We start from the raw sequence: 10,560 nt of genomic DNA, 5'->3' as shown, positions 1-10,560 counted from the left end.
GGAAAAGGAAATGGCAACCCACTCCAGTATTCTTGCCTAGAGAATCCCACGGACAGAGGAACCTGGGAGGGTCCAGTCCATAGTGTCATGAGTCAGACATGACTGAAGTGACTTAGCATGCAGCACGTTGAATTTTAGGTTTGTCATAGCTTTTCTTCCAAGGAGCAAGAGTCTTTTAGTTTCAGGGCCATAGTCACCATCCGCAGTGATTTTGGAGCCCAAAAAATAAAATCTGTCACTCTTTCCAATTTCTCCCCATCTATTTGTCTTGAAGTGATGGGACCAGATGCCATGATCTCAGTTTTTTGAATGCTGAATTTTTGTTTTGTTTTATTTATTTTTTAATTGAAGAATAATTGCTTTACAGAATTTTGTTGGTTTCTGCCAAACATCAACATGTATCAGCTATGGTATACAAATGTTGAGTTTTAAGCTAGCATTTTCATTCTCCTCTTTTACCTTTATCAAGAGGATCTTTAGTTCCTCTTCACTTTCTTCCATTAAATTGATATCATCTGCATATTTGAAGTTGTTGATATCTCTCCCAGCAATCTTGATTCCAGCTTGCGAGTAATCCAGCCCAGTATTTCACATGATGTATTCTGCATATAAGTTAAATAAGCAGGGTGACAATATACAGCCTTGACGTACTTCTTAAAAAGCAGAGACATCACTTGGCACACAAAGATCCGTATAGTCAAAGCTATGGTTTGTCCAGTAGACATGTACAGATGTGAAAGTTGGACCATAAAGAAGACAGAGTGCCAAAGAATTGGTGCTTTTGAACTGTGATACTGGGAAAGACTCTTGAGAATCCCTTGGACAGCAAAGAGATCAAACCAGTCAATCCCAAAGGAAATCAACCCTAAATATCCATTGGAAGGACTGATGCTGGGAAGCTGAAGCTCCAACACTTTGGCTAGCTGATGCAAAAACACCAGCTCATTGGAAAAGACCCTGATGCTAGGAAAGACTGAGGGCAAGAGGAAAAGGGGGCAACAGAGGATGAGATGGTTAGAAGGCATCACTGACTCAATGGACATGAGTTTAAGCAAACTCTGGGAGACAATGAAGGACACAAACTTGGTGTGCTGCAGTTTATGGGGTCACAAAGAATTGGACATGCCTTAGTGACTGAACAAGAACATCGCATTTTAAACCAAAAACCTTATTTTGCAACTGCTAAGATAATCACGTGTTTTTTTCTCTTTTAATGTAGTAAAATTAATTCATAGATTTTCTGATGTTAAGGTATTTTTGCATTTTGGGGCTAAATATTATTTGATCACAGATTGTTTTTTAAATGCATTGTTGGATTCAATTAACTATTTTCGTTTTAAAATGTTTATAAATATGCTATTTCTAGCATAAAATGGGTCATCTGAGCCTAGAGAATTTGGGAGGGGAAATTTTTTGTTATCATTTCTGGGTTTTAATGGTTATTATTTTGTATCTTTCTGGAGCCAACTTTGATATTTACATTTTCCAGAAATTTATCAATTTTATTTATGCTTTAAGTTTTCATATTTTAATTGTTAAGATCTCTCTGTGTCTATTTATATTTTTTATTATGAATGGTATTTATTTCCATCTTTTCTTGATTCACATTACCAGAGATACATGTATCTTACTGATCTTTTCAAAACTTTTAATTTTGTGATGCTCCCACCCTCCCTCTCTCTATCCCCTCTCACTCTCACTCTCCTTAATTTTTTTTCTCTCTCACACAGGATTACATTAAGATACAAATTACAGGAAAACCCAAAATACCAGTGGCTTGCACAAAACAAAATATGCCTTCTTTCATGAGTGTAAAAAATCTTGAGCTAATTCAGGGTTGTTATGTTTCTCTAGGTGTCAGGGATCAAACTATATGTATCTTGATGTTGCATGGTTTCCATTTCAGTACAAGATGACTACTGGACTTCCAGTCATTAAAGTTGTATTTTTAGTCAGCAAGAAGGAGAAATGTTTTTAAAAACACATTCCATAACTTGCACATATAATTCTACTTATATCCCACTAAGCAGAATTTGCTCATAGAAACACTCCTAGCTGAAGAAATAAGTCTCTATTATGGGCAGTTATATACCTAGAGCAGGAAAGGATACATAATTGGAGGGGAACAGTGAAAAATTTGAAAAACAAATTTTTCAAAAACTGTATGCGAGACAGCAAAAGAGACACAGATGTATAAAAAACTGTTAAGAATTTCAAGATGGCAAGGTGAAAGCATCAAACTAATCTTGGAGCACTGCAGTATGTGTGACTGCACAGGTCACATGCCCGTGAAACTGATCTTGCCCCGGGGTTCTCTATTTAATGAAGAAAAGGAGGAGAAACATTTAGAGACAGCTGGAAGTCTATGCCCCATTATTTAATTTAATCATTTCTGCCTTTTTCCCCCCTTTGTGGTTCTTTGAGACTTTCCAGGTGTCTCAGTGGTAAAGAATCTTCCATGAGTCAGGAGGATTCCCTGGAAGAGGAAATGGCAGCCCACTCCAGTACTCTTGCCTGGAAAATCTCATAAACAGAGGAGCCTGGAGGGCTATAGTCCACAGGGCCGAAAAGAGCTGGACAGAACTGAGCACACATGCAGGCATGCCTGGTTCTTAGGGTATACTCTTCCTGACTTGAACATTTAGCTAATTGCTGTATTTCCTTTAAAAATGTTATATATTTCCTTCCATGTACTTAGATAGGTATCATTACTATTGCCATTTTACAAAGCATAAGAATAAGCACTGAAAAGTTGAATAACATGATCAAGTTCAAAGAGTTTATTGGCAATGTAATTGGGATATGAACACAACCAACTTATCTGGATTCCATGGTTTCAACATGTGCAACATACTACCACTCTGCATCATGCATACATCTTAATTGTACCTGTCACTTGAGTTGCAACTTATTTTCATGTATCTCCCTTTCCAATTGTGGGTATATAGTAAATTAAAAATGTGCACAATTGTTCTGTTTAGAGATACACACTTGGGTGATAAAACCATAAAGAAACATATAGAAGTGATTGTGTGTCCTTGGTAAGTCTTGATTGTCTCCAAGAAATATAAGTATCACATACACACACACACACACACACACACACACACACACACACACACACACCCTTGGTGAGATGTGATTATTTCTTGGGTGAACTAAAGGGGAAATCAGTAGTGATATCTTTCTGTCAGGGATAGGCAATGACTGAGAAGGGCAGAAGCTAAGGGAAAACTGACACAAATCAGGCATATATCAACAAAACATCATAGGACAAATTGTTCTCCTTCAGAGAGAAGTAGAATTTCAAAAGAAGGGAATGAGATCATGGGCCTCAGAGATTTGGAAGAAGATAGAGTTAAAGAAGAAAGTTCAAGGACACTGAGAAGGGAAAATGGTCCCAAGGATGGAAATTCCCACAAAGGCCACCCTCTTTTTGAAGGACCAAGTCTAAAAAGCTTCATTTGCTCCATAAAAAGACACTGCTGAAAATGGATGTGTTTCAGTCCCTGTTTCTCCCACTTCTTGCTAAGTGCTACCTCCTTAAAGAATTTTGTATATTTTACATAATTCTTCATTTTGGTGAGATTAGCAGGACAAGGTAGTCCAAGAAGGGTCAGACTTCACTTCACCTACCCTTAATACCTAGGGACTCCAGTGGAGATGAGACTGGAGAATGCATTGTACTCGTATATAAATTAATTTTTTTAATTGAGATATCACAAAATATATTGTCCGTGCCTTAGTTTTATCACTTAATGTTAATAAATGAGAATTTTCTCATGTCACAAGGTCTTCTTTGAAACCACTATTTCTGTTGCTGTAAAAATATTCATCTTATTGAGGTACAATAACTAAACCATTCCCTTCTTCTTGGATATTTAGGTCAATTAGGTCCTCCTTTTTTTTCTGTCATAAATAATGCTGTAGTGAACATCCTTGTGCATGTACCTTTGATCATCATCTCCAATCAGTTCCTTGGTTTGGATTTCTAGATATGAGGTCACTGGATCAGACAGTGTGAATTTTCAAGACTCTTGCAACATATTGGTAAATTGTTCTCCCTAAGGACCTCATCCCTTTATCCTCTCACAAGCAGGGTGTGCAAGTACCTGTTACACAATACCTTTACCAACATTCTGGCTGTGATATTTACACAAAAAATGTTTTACCCAATTAACCAGGACACATGCACTGATAGAACTTAAACATCTGCTGAGAAGAAACTTGAGAAGTTTGGTTTAAATGTGGAAAAGCTAATTGCAGTTGTCACAGATGGGCACCTGCCAAAAACAGGGAAAATTGTTTTCATCAGTTTAGGAGAGAAGGATTGTGCAGTCCAGCTTTCATGCCTCTTTCAGAGTGTGTGGTATGAATTAGAGGGTGTGCTGAGTTCTCCGTGATTTAATGGAAGTACAGATGAAGATTTCAAGCTTTCTTCATGCTCATGCCTTAACTGATACTTATTTGTATATTTGAAAGAAGATTCAGTAGGGTATGGAAATCTAGCTTATTTCCAGAAGATAGATTCTAGCTTATTTTACAGAAGATGGCTTATTTTTTTAATATAAATTTATTTATTTTAATTGGAGGTTAATTACTTTACAATATTGTATTGGTTTTGCCATATATCAGCATGAATCCGCCATGGGTGTACACGTGTTCCCCATCCTGAAACCCCCTTCCTCCTCCTTCCCCATATCACCCCTCTGGGTCATCCCAGTGCACCAGCCCCAAGCATCCTGTATCTTGCATCGAACCTGGATTCATTTCATATATGATATTATACATGTTTCAATGCCATTCTCCCAAATCATCCCACCCTCGCCGTCTCCCACAGAGTCCAACAGACTGTTCTATACATCTGTGTCTCTTGCTGTCTCACATACAGGGTTATAGTTACCATCTTGCTAAATTCCATATATGGCTTGATTGTTAAAAACTATTTTAAGAAATAGAATTTCAAGCTTGAAGCTAAAAGACTCTCTGATACCCATTTTGCTAAGTTCCCCCAGTGTCATTAGACTGGGCTTAATGATGTAACAAATATGGGAATACACTGAGCTTTAAACTGTATGGAATAAACAAAGCTATTGCTGACTTGTTCACGAAAGTCACAACATTTAGTCTGAACATGAGGCCACAGAACCATATTATCCAATGCCCAGAAGAATAACAAATTCTAAAGCCATAGGGTTACATGGTAGATGGAGTAACAATTTCAGAAGAGGTTCACAGATTAATGCCAATAAGACTAAACTTCCAGAACTGCTATTGGATAAGCATCTCTTCTATCAGTTTTAAGAGAAAGTGATTGTTATTGAGAAATATCAATAACCTCAGATATGCAGATGACACCACCCTTACAGCAGAAAGAAAAGAAGAACTAATAAGCCTCTTGATGAAAGTGAAAGAAGAGGGTGAAAAAGTTGGCTTAAAACTCAACATTCAGAAAACTAAGATCAGGGCAACCAGCCTCATCACTTCATGGCAAATAGATGGGGAAACAGTGGAAACAGTGAGAGATTTTATTTGGTGGGGGGGCTCCAAAATCACTGCAAATGGTGATTGCAGCCATGAAATTAAAAGACGCTTGCTTCTTGGAAGAAAAGCTATGACCAACGTAGACAGCATATTAAAAAGCAAAGACATTACTTTGCCAACAAAGGTCCATCTAGTCAAAGCTATGGTTTTTCCAATAGTCATGTATGGATGTGAGATTTGGACTGTGAAGAAAGCTGAGCACCAAAGAATAGATGCTTTTGAACTGTGGTGTTGGAGAAGACTCTTGAGAGTCCCTTGGACTGCAAGGAGATCCAACCAGTCCATCCAAAAGGAAATCAGTCCTGAATATTCATTGGAAGGACTGATGCTGAAGCTGAAACTCCAATACTTTGGCCACCTGATGCAAAGAACTGACTCTTTGGAAAAGACCCTGATGTTGGGAAAGAATGAAGGCTGGAGAAGAAGGAGATGACAGAGGATAAGGAGGATAAGATGGCATCACTGACACAATGGACATGAGTTTGAGTAAGCTCCAGGAGTTGATGATGGACAGGGAAGCCTGGTTGCTGCATCCATGGGGTCACAAATAGTTGGACATGACTGAGTGACTGAACTGAACTGATTGATATGGTTAACTATGCCCAGTAAAAATATCCCTCAACTTGTTTAGGAAAGTGTATAAATTCCAGCACTGCCTGGAAATTTACTGCTATGTAATGAAACACTGGGCCATTAAATTTTTCTATACAATATGTGAAAAGAAAGCTTAATATACAATAGTGATATAAATCTGGAATTGGAATAGAGATGTTTTGATTTATAAGTACAACAGTTTTCAATAATAGTTTAACCTGATAAAAACCTATATCCTCACTGAGTTGATTAAAATGGATCAATGAAACTACTAGGCTGAAAACTGTATATTTCTGTCCTGTTTAAGAAATATGATTAATTTTTCCAAAACAGTTGTGCTGCATTTAATACAGTTTAATTTTATATTTTTTGAACAGGGGCCTTCCCAGGTGGCTCAGTGGTAAAGAATCCACTTGCCAATGCAAGAGATGCCAGAGACACGGGTTTGATCCCTGAATTGGGAAGATTCCCTTGTGTAGGAAATGGCAACCCACTCCATTATTCTTGCCTGGAAAATTCCAAAGACAGAGGAGCCTGTCCACAGCACGTGCTGCACCCCATGGGTTCACAATGATTCAGACATGACTTAGTGACAGAACAACATTTTTGAACAGCCTAAAGGTTTCACTTCCCATCATTGTATTGTAGACTGCAATAAAACACACAGCCTTAAAGTTGAGTGTTATGTTTTACTTGGTGGAAATTTTTAGGACTTCAAGTCCAGAAGGCAGCATCTCAAGTAATCCTGAGAGAACTGCTTGATGCAACAGGGCAAGTTGAGTTATATGGAAGTTTGGCAACCAAGGGCAGGTAGTCAGAACACCAAAAGAGTATTGTTAGTTAGGGAAAACCAGATATCCCAAGTTAAGGAATTTAGTGCTTTTCTACTTATGGGAAGATGCAAGAGTCTGGGCTCACTGACATCATTCCTTTGATAAGTACCTCAGCATCCTGTTTTCACATCCTGAGTATCCTCAGGGTTTAACACAGGGAGCGGTTGTAGGATGATGGCTTCTAGATAGCAGGTATCCTTTTCCTTCCTGAGTTTCCTCAAGCTCACTGGCTTGTGTTGGAAGGCTGAAATTGCTGATGACTATAGCATCCTTTCTGAGCTGGCTTAAAAAACCTGACTTAGAACTCAACATTCAAAAAACTAAGATCATGACATCCAGTCCCATCATTTTATTCAAATAGATAGGGAAACAATGGAAACAGTGACAGATTCTATTTTTTTGGGCTTCAAAATCAATGCACATAGTGACTGCAGTAATGAAATAAAAAGATGCTTGGTCCTTGGAAGAAAAGCTATGACAAACCTAGACAGCATATTAAAAAGCAGAGACATTAGTTTTCTGACAAAGGTCTGTATAGTCAAAGCTATCGTTTTTCTAGTAGTCATGTATGGATGGATGTGAGAGTTGGACCACAAAGAAAGCTGAGAGCTAAAGAACTGATGCTTTTGAACTGTGGTGTTGGAGAACTCTTGAGAATCCCTAGGATTAGCAAGGAGATCAAACCAGTCAATCCTAAAGGAAATCAGTCCTGAATATTCATTGGAAGGACTGATGCTAAAGCAGAAGCTCCAATACTTTGGCCACTTGATGCAAAGAACTGACTCCTTGGGAAAGACTCTGATGCTGGAAAATATTAAAGGCAGGAGGAGAAGGGGATAACAAAAGATAAGATGGTTGGATGGCATCACCAACTCGATGGACATGAGCTTAAGCAAGCTCGGGGAGTTTATGGTGTACAGGGAAGCCTGGCGTGCTGCAGTCCATGGGGTCACAAAGAGTTGGACACAACTGAGCAACTGAACTGAACAGACTGATAGCAATCTTGTTTACTGATATGGCAGAAAATATTCCATTTCTCAGAATTATTGAATATGATAGGCAATAGGTAATAATAAGTAGGCACAAGTTTTGGAGTAGAGAAAGTCAAAGTACAAATCCTGGCTCCACCAATGCATAAAATTCTCTCCTTGGCCTTTAATGTCCAACAGCCTGGCTAAGCTTGCCTTTCCAATCTCACCTCCAACCCCACACCTCTTCACTCACCATGCTCCAGCCACACAAGCTCCTTGCTGTTCCTCAAACACTTCAAGCTTGTTTCCCTTTCATAATCTTATTGCTCCCCTTTGATGGAACTGCTCTTCCTTCATATCTTCATATCATTTGCTCTCTCACTTTATTCGTGTCTTTTTTCAAATATCACCTCCCCAGAGACATCCTCCCTGACCACTCAATTAAAATAACCCACACTTTGTGTCACTAATTATTACATTAGCCAGATTTTTTTCTTTACTACCTAAAACCATAAATTTTTTATTTACCTAATTGTTTATTAATTATTTTCCCATTATAATCTCTATGAGAGCAGGAGTCTTACCTGTTTTGTGCCCTGCTGTATCATCAGCAGATAGGATAACTTTGAACACATCATAGATACTTAATAAACATTTTTGAATGAATGACTAAATACATGAATGAACCAACAAAAGCTAGGAAAATTCTATGCACAGTTATTTGGGGAGTACACAAAAGGTGTACCTAACCTAAATTTGCAGTTGAAATGGAGTATGATCAAAGGAAATTTCCTAGAGGAAGATAAGCTATAATCTGAAGTTTTGAAGGATGAGTAGGGGAGAAGGAGAGGATTCTAGGTGAAAGAAACAGAGATGTGAGGGGTAGAGGATAAGAGAATACAGCCTGAATATTCAGGAAACTGCAGGTAATCTGGGATGATTCATCAAAATGTGAACAGGAGAAAATGGCTTCTGTGTGGTTGGAGGGGTTGAGTATAGTCCCTGAAGCCTTATAAATGATTTGAGACCCAAAGCTGCTAAAAACATCTTCTTTCTAAATGCTCCCAAGGGTGATCAAAATAGTCTGGACTTTCCTTCCAGTAGATTTCCAGAAATATGAGAAGTTAACCACAACATGGAATGAGGAAGTATTCTTCAAAATTCTCTGTGTGTGACTTGTTCATTTCCCTTCCTACATCCACTCCCCAATTATGATCTGATAGAGATTGAGGTCAGCTGTCCTTCAGGACATCCAACAAGATCCATAATTATAAGCAGATTCTATACAGCGAGTTCATCCCTCATAGCCGCATTTAATAATGTGTTGCTATATGTGTCTTGGCAGATGCCCCACAGTAAACTGATTGCAAAAGATGTCATTTCATGTATGCATGTTTCCATTGCTTTTACAGTGGCCAGGTTAAGAGCCACACGTCCTCTGCATTTGGAGGGAGAAAGGATACGTGTTACTTTGCAGTGGGTAAAATGGTCCAAACAAAAAACCGTATCCATACCCCAAGGAGTTTGTAATCCAAAAGCAAGAGTGGACATGCTATGAAACACTGCAGAACAATACCCACACAATACGTGCAGATAGAGCAGCACATGTCTGTCACAGCTGGAATGCTTTGTAAAGGATCCCCAAACCATTGCTAGTCTTTGAACATTTCCCCAGTTCAAAGCACAGAATACCATCTCTTATCAGCAAACTCAGAAAAGCCAAGCAAGATGCTTAAAACAGACATGAGTAAAGGTCATATTCCTAAACTGTAGAAAACTAAAAAGTAAAGCTCCCTGACAAGTAAACTACTGCCATGCACATTACCATCCACCCTCAGTGGTAATATACTCTGTATTCATGCTATCAGAGGCAAATACAACTCATTGACTTTTCCTGATAAGATGCCACTTTGTTCTTTAGTTGTTCAGTTGTGTCCAACTCTTTTGCAACTCTGTAGACTTTAGCCCTCCAGGTTCCTCTGTCCATGGGATTTTCCAGGCAAGAACACTGGAATGATTTGCCATTTCCCTTACTAGTTATCTTCCATATTCAGGGATCAAACCTGCACCTTCTTGTCTCCTGTGTTACAGGTGGATTCTTTTAATGCTGAACCATTGGAAAGTCCAAGATACCACTAACCAATGATTAAATGAAGATCTTGGATAAACATTTTTTGGGAACAAAAAGGAAAAAGTTAAAGAATTAATCATTTGGCTTAAGTTCATTAATAATTAAAACCCAGAGCTGTTACTGCTTTTGTTATCCTTGTTGCTAACAGCTGCAAACAAAAAACAGAAAGGAAACTAGGATGTGATGAAAAGAACACTGAAACGAGAGCCTGATCAGCTTTTTGTTCTCAGCAAGTCACCTCATCTTTCTAACCTCTATTTCTCCTAACTGTAAAATAGGAGCAATTAACTGTGAACAGTCTACTTCACTAGAAAAAGTGATCCCATGGACTGCAGTCCGCCAGTCTCCTGTCAGTGAGGCTTCTCCAGGCAAGAATACTGGAGTGGATTGCTATGCCCTCCTCCAGGGGATCTTCCCAACCCAGGGACTGAACCCAGGTTTCCTGAATTACAGGTGGATTCTTTACTGACTGAACCATCAGGGAAGC

Source organism: Budorcas taxicolor, chromosome 3, assembly GCF_023091745.1.
Source record: "Budorcas taxicolor isolate Tak-1 chromosome 3, Takin1.1, whole genome shotgun sequence".
NCBI classification, from domain to species: Eukaryota; Metazoa; Chordata; class Mammalia; order Artiodactyla; family Bovidae; genus Budorcas; species Budorcas taxicolor.
The sequence above is the reverse complement of the archived record's forward strand: the minus strand, read 5'-3'. Positions refer to the sequence as shown.